This window comes from Callorhinus ursinus, unplaced genomic scaffold, assembly GCF_003265705.2.
Source record: "Callorhinus ursinus isolate GAN/ISIS: 27379988/994484 unplaced genomic scaffold, GSC_fseal_2.0 scaffold10, whole genome shotgun sequence".
Taxonomy (NCBI): domain Eukaryota; kingdom Metazoa; phylum Chordata; class Mammalia; order Carnivora; family Otariidae; genus Callorhinus; species Callorhinus ursinus.
In genome coordinates, this window is record NW_027397072.1 from 1,347,389 (window position 1) to 1,361,325 (window position 13,937).

Sequence of the window (13,937 nt, forward strand, 5' to 3'; positions counted from 1 at the left end):
ATGGGACTATCCAAGCGATGGGAAGGGGACCTAACGTATTAAAGAGTTAAAGTGCACGCTCTGCACGGAGCACTGGGTGTTATACGCAAACAATGAATCATGGAACACTACATCAAAACTAATGATGTAATGGATGGTGACTAACATAACATAATAAAAAAAAAAAACAACAGCATGTGACAGAAAGCAAGAGAGAAAGTTCTAGAAGGGGTGTGTGGGGGAGGAAGGCGCGCATAGTTGTGACCACAGGGTTTGGGGGGAAGCTCTGAGTGCAGTTCATTGGTCCCGATCTCGACCCCCCTCGGGGGGTCAAACGTGGGCAACACCGCCTTTCTCCGTCCATCCACGGAAGTTCCATCCACGGATGCTGGGACGTGGGCCTGCCTGGTGCTTGACACCCCGTCCGCCCCAACACATCTGGAGCTGGTGCTCATGAGGTCAGTGTGGGATCTGAGAGAGGAGTTTGGGGGAGCTGGGACAGCAGTCCGCTTTCCACAGACTCCAGTGGATGGGCAGCGAGGGAGGGGAGGCCCCGGAAGGACACGAGGTAAGACCTTCTGGGGGTAAAGAGAGTGTGTCTCTTTCGTCAAGCCCAGGATGGGGTGGCTCTGCCCCTCGGAGGGGGAGAGACAGAGGGCAGGAGAGGGCAGGCGGATGGGGCAGCGGGAGGAGCAAACAGACGCACTCTGAGGCTGCACGCAGGGAAGATGGTGGGCGAGGGAAAGCGGGGGGTCGAGGAGGGCTGACAGCTCCTGTCCTGGGAGGAGGAGGCTTTACTCACAGTGGCGGTCTAGGCCACACGTAACCCCAGTCAGCAGTGCAAACGTGTGGACGGGGCTGTCCCGCCCCGTGTGGACCACGTGCCACCAGGGTGAAGGGGCCACACTGTACCTTGTGGGACGTCTTCTCTCCTAGGAAGGGAGGCAGCGTGGCTCCGTGGGCAGGACACGGCCCGGAGTCAGGGTCCCTCTATGTTCTCTTCCTGGTTCTCTCCCCAGCTTGGGACTGAGGCGAAGTCACTTAATATCCCTGTGCCTCCATTTCTCCATCTGCAAAACACAAACACAGCGTAAAGTGCCTATGATTTCACCAACACATGAGAGGTTGTAGCAGTGGACGGGGACCCTTGGGCGGCCACCGGGAACCAAGCAGCGTCTGTCCCATCCACGGACAAGGGCTCCCCTGGGAAGCGTTCTAAGGACCTGGGGCCTCTGCTTTGGCTCTGACAAAGGGTCTCCCCGGGGACTTGCTCAGGTGGTGCAGTCAGGGACCGGCCCCGTCTGTGGCGCGGGCTCTGTAGTCTGAGACCGTCTGCTGGACCTGAGAAGGTTCTAGAACTCCTGTTCTCTGGTCCAGAATCCCTCCAGCGCCCTTGCAAGATAACAAGGTAACACGAACAATTCAGGTAACCAGCTCAACAGACAGCCACACAGCACGTCTAGCAAGAAACTGTTATATCAACTTGCTTTGTTTGAACAGCAGACAACTGGATAGTTGAGTTAAATAAGAAACCAAGGGGGTCATTGGGGCCATCTTCCTCAGAACTCCACAATGCCTTCCTGTCATCTGGGAACCAGCCGGCCCTGTCTGCTCTGTTGACCTGTGGGGACTGAGCTGCAAATCCTTTCTGGGTAGACGTCATCTTCCCAAGGAATGACTTCACCCACACAGGCAGTGAGTAAGTGTTTGAACACGTGTGTCTTGCCAAGAACACGATACAGACCACAGAAGATTGAAAATCATCAATTCCCAGAAAGAGAAAGAAGTTGTCTTTTTCAACTTTGCCACTTAGAACAAGAGAACTTCTCCCCACCTCCTCCTTGGGGTTTAATAATTTCCCTGAAACTTTACTGAGTTCACCATCGGTCTTACGGCGCAAGCCCCCAGAATGCATGTCATTCGGGAGCAGGATCAGTTCCACCTGCTTCTGTATCTTAGCTGCCTTCACCCAGTGGCTGCTCAGTATGGGTTTGTTGATTGAAATGACAAAAGAAAAGAAAAAAGCAATGGGGGAGGAAGGAAGGAAGGAAGGAGGGAGGGAGGGAAGGAATGAAGGAAAACTAGAAACAAGGAAGACCCACACTCCCACTGACATGTGTGGGGAATTCTAAGGGACTGGATTAGGTTTTACAAGAGACTCAACCAACCAGCCAAACATTTAATGGTTAAAAGATCTGAAACCAGGCTGACTTGGGTTGCTAAATCATCTCCAGTTATCACCTCATGACCTGAGTTCGCTGTTTTCTAGAATTTTTCAGTCTCTAAATTAGATAATATACAGAAGGGATCTAGTGTACCAGAAGGGCTCTGTAAACGGTAGTATGTTTATACATTCCTATCACTACATTTGTCATCACACTTACTTATATACCTGCATAGTATTTCTGAGTTTCCGTTTCTCATTTATGACTATGCTGTTGTGAACAGCACCAGAGCTAGACGCACAGGATTCTGCCTCCCTAATATGAATGCCTTCCGTTAACTCAACCCATATTTACTGAGGGTGTGCTTTTCGGTTCTGCTGGACTCCAGTGAGTCAGTATAAAGCAAGGTGGGTAAGATGTTCCTACACAAATTCAAAGAAAAGTGAAAGAAACAATAGAGAGAAGTTAAGATCAATGTAGTCACATCTTAAATATGTGAAAAAATAATTTATTTTGGGTATAAAGAAAAAAACCCAGTGTGTTTGGGTAAAATAGAAACCCCATGGCCATCATTAAATGTACTAAAAAATAAATAAAAAGAGAAACCTCAATAACTGAGAAAAGCACAACATAATCTACTAAAACAAAAATTAAAACCATGTACTGACAACATGTTCAGTTTTAATACTGTAACATAGGCAAATGTTTGCCTTTTTAAAATAAATTATTTTATTATAGTTATAAAAGAAGCATTTTGCAAACAGCTAATATTCAGCTGAATGTTAGTATTATTATCAAGAAATACACATATAAACAGCTCATAATACTTAAAAATTCAACAATTAAATTATATATTAATGAACGATAAGCAAACTCTTAATTATGGTTCAACTCATGTTCTTAGCATCAATTAAACTGAACGTGCGATTCCTATTTACTGCCCCGTCACATAAGCCGGAAGCATCTTTGCCTGTGGGTTTTGTGTTTTGTTCACAATGAAGCCACGACGGACACTGCCCTTCAAAAGAACAAATGGGAGAACGAACAGGAACGGTACTGGGGTGGAGTGACCGTCCGCAGGAACCCTGCATCTTCCTGTGATCCGGCCAGGAGGCGGCTTCCTACACTCAGGACAGAGTTCACTGCAGGGGCCCAGGGCTCCCTCTGCACCCCGGACGGGGACGGCCGGCAGCCGGATGTGGCACCAGAGTCCCTCCCTCGTCTCAGAACCTGGCTTTTTTTTTTTTTTTTAAACATTCAAAGTTAGTGGCAAAAATTCCCTCTAGGAAATTTATTTTAGGAAATCAAGGTCTCAGACGTAGTTTATTTCTGTTTATTTTTTAGAAAAATGTGCATTCACAGCGTCTGAGTGGAGGGCTAGAAAGGAGAGATGCATGGGTCCAGGGGTTCAGCGCTCACCGTGGGGCCACACGGCACCACCTGCCCGTCCGGGAGGCCTGAGGACAGGAGGGACAGTCCCCGCCTGGATTGTGCCCCTAGTCTGTTGATGCTCAGCCCCAGCGAGGCTCCCCTGGAAACGCCCCACGCTGTTGGGCTTGTCCCTCCAAGGCAGGTCATGCCCTGGAGACCACAGAGGCACGGAGGCCAACACAGGTCCCCCCAGAGGCTCGCAGGGACACGTCCGTGCTCAGAGCGTCCACACAGCCCGAAGCCTGCTGACCCCAAGAACTTTCTTCCCTCCTTGTTAATTTCTCCCTCTTTATGTCTTTGCTGGGTTTTTTTTTTTGGTGCGGGAGGGGAGGATTTCTCCCAATTGCATTTGTCTTGTCTACATTTACCCTCCATCCATCTTCACTTTTGTCTCTTTTTTCACCTCTTTTTCTGTTTTCTCTATCTTATGGGAGATTTCTTCAAACTTATCTTTGGGTTCTTCAATTGCAATCTCAAGAATACTATTTTATATGCCAAGATTAGCTTTTATTAGTTATACATTTATATTTACTTCGGTGCTCCTTTGTCCTTGTTTTAGAGACTATGCCTCACCACTGTGTTGCTAATCTCTCACACACCACGGTATACAAGGAGCACTCTGTTCGTATTTGACTGAACCAGAATGGGTGAAGGAGGAAGGGGAGGAGGGAGGAGGGAGGGAGGAGCTCTCTGGCATTCCCGCTTGTAACTTGGGTGGGGCTCAGCAAAGCAAAGGACCTTGCTGGGCAGGATGCTCCTCACAGGGTGACTTGCAGGGTAGGGCAGGTGAGGGGAAAGCAGCTTGCATGCGGGAGGGGAATCGCCTGGGCCGGCCCTTCCAGCCCAGCACAGGCTCTGCTGGGGCCTCAGGGGAGGCTCACAAGGACTCTGACTCTGGAGTCCCTACAGGTCTCCCTCCATGGGCAACCCTCTCTAGAAACACACGGGGATCCCGTGCTCCTCTGGGCCTGCTCTCCTCAGCTGCTGGTGGGTGAGGCAGCTTCCAGGGGAACCAGGGAAACCCAGGTGGAGGCAAAATTTAAAAGACAATCGAAGAAAAAATATTTATGATCAAGGAAAGAAGCTGGCCTGCTGCGTAAGAAAAGCAAGATCCTAACGTAGAACCCACGGACGTATGCACGGCTGCGTGTCCACATGCACACACACAGGTCCAGGTCTATGTACGTGCGCGGCTCTATTTATTTACCCAACATGAAGACACGAAGTCACGTAGGACCAACCGTCCCAGGCTTCCCTGCGTCTGACTCTCCGTGTCTGGCCAGTCCCAGCCGCAGCCTTCTGACCTAGATCAGCCGGGTTACAGCTAATTAAAGCAGACCCTCGTTTTCTCGGTGTGGAGTTCACTACACAGATGGCAATTAAAAAGCATCTATCTGCTTAAATTACAGTTTAAAGGAGGTGCGAGTAAAACCTTGCTAACAATCGAGTCCGAAGGACCAGCAAGAGCTGTGCTGTCTTGGCTTCGAGCAGTGGGGGCAGAGGGCGGGTCACCTGGGGCTCCGCAGGGACGCGGAGGGAGAGAGTTGCCGTTTTGCCTGTAGGCTCTGGGGACTCGGGGGACTCTGCCGGAGCGCCCGTAGGGGGCCTGCCCCCACCTTCCCACAGCACGGGGGGGCGGGGGGGAAAGGGGCCCTGGCACAGCCCGGCCTCTCTCGGCCGCTCACTCACCGCCTCCTGAGCTCGGAGAGGGGACGACGGAAAACCACCTACATAGCCCACGGCAGCCCAGGCGACGTGACCTACAGTGTGGCCACTTCCTGGTGTGAAGGGGAAGACCGCTGACTTTTGCCAGCAGAGTCGAGTTCTGGCCTGGTCAGCTTCCAGCCAGTCCCCTGCTCAGAGGACCAAGGGTCTGAGTCCCTGCTCCCTCTCCAGTGCAGGGATCGTACCTCCTGCCCCTTGGTGGTTGGGGGGAGCTGACGGGATGGAGCGGGAGCCTTTCTTCCCCAAGTGACACGGCAGCTAGGTAGACTGCGTGGCGGTGTTTCAAGTGCTTATCATGCACTTTGGAAACAAATGTTGGGTTGCAAAATTGTAGGTGTAATATGCTAACAGCCAAAAACCACAATGCACATGGACAAATATGGGCAAGAAAGAAACCCAAATGTCAATATACCTGTGATAGGTGGGGCCAGGACTTTGGAATATGTAGGTTTTAGCTCCAACTTTCTCCACCATCACGCCGCACTCCTAACCTATTAGCGGTGAGGACAATGCCGTTATTCTTGACATGGCCTCCAGATATTAAATACATATTCCTAAACACTAAATTCTGAGGACTAAAGGAGACTTATTAATAACCAGGCTGACTCCCTTTAAAAATACTAATGGTGATTTTGGAGATTTGTGCTTTGTTCTATCCAATTCCCCGTTGATGAGGAATGAATTTTGGCAGGAGACATGAATTACACCAAAACAAGTCCCCAGTCGTGTGGTCACCGCTGGACTGGGACTGGAGGGATGTCACACTTCAATAAGGGGCAGAAAGACCCTGGCCAGGGTAGGGACTCAGTTTTGATGTTACGTACAAGAAAAGCCCTAACACCTGGGTCACAGTAGGTCTACGGAGCAGCTCATCTGATCCACACTCTTCTGCCTTACACCTTTTATTACACCATGCGTGTTGTACGGCAATGCGAAGCTAACGAGCCGTTATTTGTCCTTTGAACCCTGAATTAGTAGAGTGACGCCACAGCAGGGAACCTTCCGGAGCCCGGCTGGCCTTGGTAAGTGGACTCTCCCGTTCACATACCCTTTGACTCAGAGTTCACACGCCAGGCCCGCAAGGAGCCCGAGGTTTAAACACAGGAAGGGAGGAGGTGTGGGTACCTCTAGGCTGTTTGCACTTCGTTTTGCAAGGGAGAAGTCTGAGTTCTGGACAGAGGATGCCACCTGAGTGGGCCTGCTTTCAACATGTCTACACTGGCTTAGGGGTGGTGGCTAGCCCTGGGCCGAGCAGCTGATTTGTAGGTTAGACAGGTGCAAAGCATGGGTTAGAAAGAGCAACTAACTTTAATCCAATGTCAGATGCTGACCTCATTATCTACATTTCTCACACAAAGGAATTAACTTGGGGAACTTAGGCAAGGTCAAGGAATGCAGACCAGAGAACAGGTTTGGTCTCCGAGCCCAGGGGTCCCGGACCCCGTCCGCTGCTGTAAAATGAGATGCGGATCCATTTTCAGTGCAAAGGTTCAGGTGTCCCAGCCATATCCAAGCACCTGTGGACCGGAGCCCCCGTCCCGTCGGAGGCAAGCACGTTTACGTCTGGTTTGTCTGTGCTGTTGCCATGATGGCCAGCGGAGCGCATGCCCACGTAAGCACACACGCCGTCCACCTGAGCCCCGTCAGCTCTGCCCCATGTGTAAGGACAGAATCATTTCATTTCCAAGCATAAGTGCTATTATATTTTACCTATTCTTCTACAAACTGTTTTTGTTCAGTTAAAGTTGGAAGCATTTCCATGTGCATGTAGTGAGCTGAAGCTGAGATTTTATAAATGGTTATCATTTCACAACATGGCTGTGTATAACTTACAGAACTACCCAACACCTCGATGTAAATCCTGATGCCTCCTGTTTTCAGGGCGCAAACATGCTCTGATACACATTCCTGTGTGTGTCTCTTCATGCACGCACTTGTATTACAATTTTCAACATTTGGAATGTTAGCAGATACCGGTTACCCTTCGAGGTGGCCTCACCACGTACAGTCAGTAAACGTGTCACCGTGCATGTTTTCCCAACACTTACACCAGCGTCTGCTTCCATCAGACCTCTTTCGAGGGGACATTTGTGTCTCACGGTCCCTGCGTCTGAACTCACTGCGTTCTCTCTCCTCTGATTCACCGGTTTACCCTTGGCTCCTGGATTCTGTGGTCCGCTTGGGCCCTGGCCATCGGCCCTCTTCCTGCGGCACATGCAGCGAACCTCCTCCCCAGTTGGTCTCGTGTCTTTCAGCTTTGCTTACAAACCAAGTGCCGGATGTCAGGGGCTCTCCTCCCCAGTCTGGTCTTGCAAAACCTCGACTCTTTACGCCGCATCCAGGAGGGCCTTTCCTACCCCAAGGGAAAGGACTTACTCTGGGATTTCCTCCTAAGTTCTCCTGAACCACCAGCCACTCGAGTTGATTTGTGACGGTCATACAGTGGGGGCCTGACCCCAGGGAGTGCAGGTCCAGGGTCCACAGCGGCCCCAGAGCAGCAGCCCTTCCAGACAGAGATTCCTCCCGCAGAGAGCCCCGCGTGCAGCCCTGCCTCTGCTGGCCTAATGCGGGGACCAGGACAGACAGAGGCCGAGGGAAGATGGACAAATGGGAGCCAGGGGTGAGCACTGAAGATGGAAGTGGCCGCGGAACCTGGGCAGCACGGGAGGGGCTCCCGCAGATGACCTGGACTCCAGCTCCTCCAATGTGGGGATGCTCGGGTTCCCACGGAAGGAGGAGACAGATGGCTGAGTGAGAAGCAGTGAGGACGTTTCCAGACCAAGGAAGCAGCAAGCGCACGGGCCCAGGAGGACACAGAGGTTCAGGTAAAGGGACATGTGCAGGCCGGGGGCAGAGTGTCCTGGGGTCTTGCTGCCACAGAAGGAGCTCTCAGTTTTATTCTGAGACTGGCAGGTTTCCAAAAGGCTCTAAGTAGTGGGGGCACGTCATCCAAATAATTTTTAAACAGGCCCCTCAAACCCAGTCACATATGTTCTCTGGAAACCAGAGGGGAGTGAAGGCACAGTGATGCTCACTGCCTGGCACCCTGCAGAGACTGAGGCACTTGGAGGGTACAGGGAAACACGCACTGAACTGCAGGTACGCAGAGCCCCATCAGGACCGAGACCCCACGTCTGGGCAGAGGGAGGACCTCTACAGTGAGTCTCGGATGCGGAGATGCCCCGGGTCTAGGCGGCACAAGCCCCGGGGCCGAGTGAGTGCACGTGAGCCCTCCCGGCAGACCCCTGGCTTCACCAATGCACGTTGGCCTGGATCGCTCCATGGGAAGTACAACCACCTCAGAACACTGGGCACACAGCGCCTCACCTTGCCACGGGAGCCCTCAGCACACATCTACATTCCCTCCAAGTCCTGAGAGGCTTTGTGCAGGGACAGAATGGGATTCTTCTCCTCTCCAAACAGGTAAGAGCACCTGTCCCGCCCGGTGAGCGCACCTGCCTCCGTGTGGTCCGATGAACAGTGCAAGCTCCCAGCTGCTGAATAACGTCTCGTATCAATTAAAATGCCCTTTATTTTATGGGATAGTAGTTTTCTTTGTCAGATTCAGAGTTCCATAGCAATAATCTTGAATGGTTTTTAAATAAAAAGAGTCACAAATTTGACCAGGTATAAGATGATGGAACACGAGAGAGATTTCAATCTTTCTTTTCCTCTTGTGAATCTGTTACAACTTCTCTGGGGTCAGAATGATGTACAGTATGTTGATGTATAAGGTCAACCTTCGTCCTTACTTATCCACCCAAAAATATCATTTTTCAGCCCGCAAGTGTGACATGGCCAAATTGGTTAAATGCAATAGAGGATGATCATCCACCCACGTGTGACCGAAGTGACAGGGACATTTCATCTTAAACGATTACTGCCGCTAAAAACTGACAACACATACACAGGGGTTAGTGCATCCAAAGTCCTTCCTATCCAGGGTTCCCTGACAGGACTCAGGACTGGGCAATTTTCTCCACCATTTAGAAAAGAAACAGTGTCCACGATCATGATCATTGTTGGATTAGCGTCCTGCACGATCAAAGGAGTATTATCAACATTCCTGTAAATGTTGTGTTTCACTAAACCTAATTCTGACGGGTTGAATTGTGTCTCTCAAAAATTCATGTGTGGAAGTCCTAAGCCCCGGGACTTCAGAATGTAACCTTATCTGGAAATAGGGTCATTGCAGATACAGTAAGTTCAGATGCGGCCATACATAACAGGGCGGGCCTCAATCCAGGATTACTGGTGTTCTTAGAAAAAGGAGCAATTTGGATTCTATGCACAGGCGTGGAGGATGCTTAGTGAACTGCTTCTAAGAGACCAGTGATGCATCTACAAGCCCAAGGGCACCAAAGGTCACCAGCAAACCCCAGAGGCCAGAGAGAGGCTGGAGCAGAATCCCCATCACGGCCATAGAAGGCATCAGCCCCTCTACAGACTGACCTTGAATGTGGGCTCCCATCCTGCAGACTGTGGGCCCGGGAGCGTCTGCTGTGGAAGGCTGCCCGCGGCCCCAGCAAGCGCACACACCTCCCCTTGTCTGCCCACTCTCACGGGCTCCCTGAGCCAGGCCGGGGATGCCATCCTCTCGCTGTCCTGCTGGAGCTCATTTCAAAGTCACCGATGGCCTCTTGTGGGGACTCTTCATTTGGATGGCACTTGAGGTCAAAGGTCATGGCCACAGGTAGCAGGTGAGGCCAGCCACCTGGGTTCAGCCTTCCCGGCCGAGGGCCATTTTAGGCAAATGTCAAACTGCCCTTTTCTCTTCAGATGGGAGGAGAAACTGTCCAGTTGTCTGTGGAAAAATGGGATGTGAGCTACGGATGGCGAATATTCAGAATATTACTGTTCATATTTTCTTTCTCATACTTCCTTGCCCGTCAGCCAAAGCCTCCCTCATGACCCGAAAGGAGAATTACGGCGGCGGAGGTTGGAGCCCAAGGCAGAGGGACCAGGCGGTACTCAGGTGTGGTGCCCTCTGTGGAAAGCCCTTGAGGAGCTGGAGGAAGGGCAGAGGACGTGAGCACGGGATTCAAGCCTGGCCACAGGTTAGCAGAACAGAACGTGAGCCCAACGCCCGAGGTGGGGGGGACAAGGTGCCTGCTGCGGGGCTGGGAGCGGAGACGGCGGAGGAGCGAGCAGCCTGTGGGCCCGTGGCGTGAGGCCGCAGGTGTCTCTGTGGCCTGGGCTGGGTGCTCTGGGTCCTCCAGGCCGTGGACACCAGCTGCCACGCTTAGAGGGAAGCTCAGCTCGCCTCCCGACCAGGTCCCTGAACTTCCCGGCTGTGCACACAGCGACTGCGGAAAGAAAGGGGGGCGGGGTCGTCTCAGCCGGGGCGCCTGGATGCTGCTGGGGGTGTCGGGGCTCAGCTGAACTCCATCTAGAAGCTGTGTGGACGGTCGGCCCCGGGTCTCGCCCGTTCAGCAAGCCGAGGGGGCTGCTCGCCTCCTCAGGGTGTGGGAGGGAGGGTCCAGCAGAGGCCAGCCCCGCCCTTTCCAGCTCCCTGATCTGGTGAGGACCAGGCGCGGGGCCGCCCTGTTGTCTGTCTCGGGCATGGCGAGTCCGGAGGAGCTGGCTGGGACGGAGCCCGCGCAGGCCCTCCTGTGAGGACGTGCCCCCTTCTCGGCTGAGGCTCTGGCTTGGGCAATCTCTTCTTCATCTAGAGAAGCGTCCAGACCCGACGTAAGGCACTCTTTCAGCCATGAAAAATCAAAGTGGAATGCATTTCCTGAAGGCTGATCTTCCTTTGAACACAAATATAAAGCAGTGATAGGATCAGATAGGATTGGCTGCCCTCTGTACTTCTGGAATTGCCTGATTTTAAAGTTTCTCAAGGAAAACGAACATTCAGGGTGAGGATGCTCTTGCCAGCTTGCTTTCCTTCTATCTGGAAAACTTGGACTCTCTTCTGAGAAGATATTTTACATTGATTTCGAAATACTTCCCTCAAAGCAAATGTCAATTTCACATAGTTTCTGAAGTTTTTCATCCTGACTACAATCTAAAAATTAACGTATTGTGTCTCCTTCCTGCCCTGCTCTTGGGGACCAGCGTCCTCCAGATTCCGAGGGGCGACGGTGCACCTGGGCCTCTGGCCGCCCCTGCGAGTCTTCCTCCCGTGGCTGGCGTCATCTCTTCCTGATTCTCAAGCTGCTCCCTGGGCCCCGAAATTCAGGCATGACTCCCTGCCCGAGCCTTGGCAGTTCTCACGCACCGCATAATCTAACTGGTATCTCTACTTAAACAACACATAAAGTTTTACCTCCAAGCCTGTCTATCAGCTCTTCTCCCGAACTTCAGGCGCCTGCCCCCTTGCCCCACCGAGATACCGGGTGATGCCCCAGACTCAGGCTCTTTCTGCCAGCCGACCACCTGTGACCCCCCAACTCGGGCCGTGACCCCCGTCAGCACTGCCTCGTCCCCTCTCCTTGCAGAAACCGCTCTTAGCTCTGCGTTTCCCTGGCAAGATCTCAGTTGGTGCAAGACTGGAGCTCTTGCATCTCGGCTCGCTGCGGCCCCCAGCTTCCTGTTCCCACTAGCGCGGCTGAGTTGGGCCCGTGTCCGCGCCGCCGGCCCCTCACTGGCTTTGGCCGCGGCTGCCTCTGTGGCCCCCACAACGGCAGCTGCCCTGGGAACTCGGCAGTTTCCCACTAGGGGAATTTTTCACTTCTAAAATCTTCTATGGAAATCGACACTTTACATAGATGGCGGAAGCTCAGAAGCCTGGGTGAAGTGGGGTGATGGGCACAGGGTCCCCACAGGTGACGGGCATGGGGTCCCCGCGGGGTGGTGCTCACTTGTTCCCCGAGTTGGCCACTGTGCTTCTGGAAACCCCGGGTTTCACAGAGCACAGCACAGCTCAGGTCGCGGATACTCAGAATCCTGGCGTGGGTCCCCTGGTCCGAAAGAGTCACACATCATCCTCACCACCTGAGGATCCACCTGCTTCCCAAACTGCAAGATCCCAGGACCAGAGGCCGCCTTCTGTTTACCCGGCAAAGTGCTTCACACCGAAAATTGCACAACAGTATTTACTTAAAAACCAGCACATGTAAGAAACATCTAGACTGGTTTTTATATAAAAAAGACACAGATAACTTGGAAGATCACCAGTGTGATTTTCCTCGTCAGCTGGAATAGTCTGGGGGCATTTTGAGCTCTTTCGAGAAGAGCTATCAGGTTGTTTTCAACAGGGAAGTAAATACGCCCCAGCTGTCCTGCCCGTGCAGGGAAGGCGGGCTCCCTGGTGCCCTGACCTGGGAGGATGTGACAGCCTCCACATTCACCTAGGGCCTTCAGGGGGCATCAGCATACATTTACATACATTTACATGGAATATTCCTGTCACGCTCAGCTCCCAAACCTGCACACTGGATAAATTTTTTAAAAAGGTAGTGTGACCTATGGCAATTATATTCAAACCCAATATTTAGAACAAGATACATGAAGCAAAACAAAAATCTAAAACAATCAATTACATGCCTGCTGAGGATAAAGACAGGCAGAGCCTCGGCGAGAAGCAGAAAACCAGAGAGAGCCCGAGTCTTACAAGGCTTTCCAGCACCAGCCAGCGCGCGTCCCATGCCTCATTTGTCCCTCGCTGGTTTTGGGAAACGCTTACTAGCAGCAATGAGCGGTGCTCCGTGTTAGGGGCTTACTGTTCGATTGCCGGCTTCATCACGGCAGCGGATTGTGGCCTGGGTCTCACTGTCCCACTGGACACGTTCCCTGCCAGTCTGAATATACGTTTGCTGAGGTTCTGCTGGGTGTGACGTTAGATCACATGTGTCTCCACCGCTGTCCTGACAAGGGTCCGAGGAGGGTCTGATGGGTATCTGGAGGGCCTGCCTGCACTAGAGTGGTGGTGGTGGGGGGCTCGGAGAATGCAGCACGAGGCTGGGGACTGGGCAGCAGACGGAGGTAAGGGGCTGAGAGCTCCTTAGATAAGCCTGAGGGGTCCCGACTGGGACACTCCCAGCACCCACCAGAAAGCTCAGTGCCCTAGTGGGAAAGCAGCTTCTCAGGGCTTGTGGCTTCCCGGGGCTGGTTCTGGAGGTCGGTGTTTTCTCCCTGTGCCTGTCCCATGGGTGGGTCTCTGCTGATCAATACACCAGCCATCACCTGGCCCCCGAGGCCAGGAGGTGTAGGGTCCCTCTGGGTCCTCACTGGTGCTGCTCTGGGGAGGATGTGCTGTTGACCACCCCTGCTCACAGCCACCCTCGTGGTGCTTTCTGGTAGAATGTTCCTGAATGGCGTCCTAACTCTGCTGCTGGCCAACCCCTCAATGCCTGCAGAGGTGGGTTTTTGAGAATCAGCTCCCCTGTCACCTTGGGCGTGGCAGAGTCATCCTCCATTCTGGGACCATGAAGTGGTTTTCACTGAGTACAAGTGGTCAAGTCACGACCAGCAGAGAGAACAAAGAGCCAGAGGGAGATGGAGAAGCACAGCACGTCTATACTATCATGCACGGCAACTGTCTCCAGGGAAGGGGCTGGGGCAGCAAGTGGGGGGTGGAAGGAGATTGCATGGGAGTTACATCTCTAAGCCCATCTGAGATGGTTCACGGGTGTGCACCTCAGCATGAGGCGAAGCACCCGCTTGGGGCAGGCAGGTGTCCACCTGCATCTG

General features: G+C 52.6%; 1 protein-coding gene across 17 annotated transcripts in view; it reads right to left on the reverse strand.

Annotated features, from left to right (window-relative positions):
• Positions 1 to 13,937, reverse strand: part of MYT1L (myelin transcription factor 1 like) — a 418,463-nt gene that overhangs the window by 155,888 nt on the left and 248,638 nt on the right. For all 17 annotated transcript variants that reach the window (XM_073896929.1, XM_073896930.1, XM_073896934.1 and 14 more), the window contains one exon: positions 892 to 1,049. The gene's annotated coding sequence lies outside the window, so the exon portion shown is untranslated. The remainder of the gene's footprint in view (positions 1 to 891; positions 1,050 to 13,937) is intronic.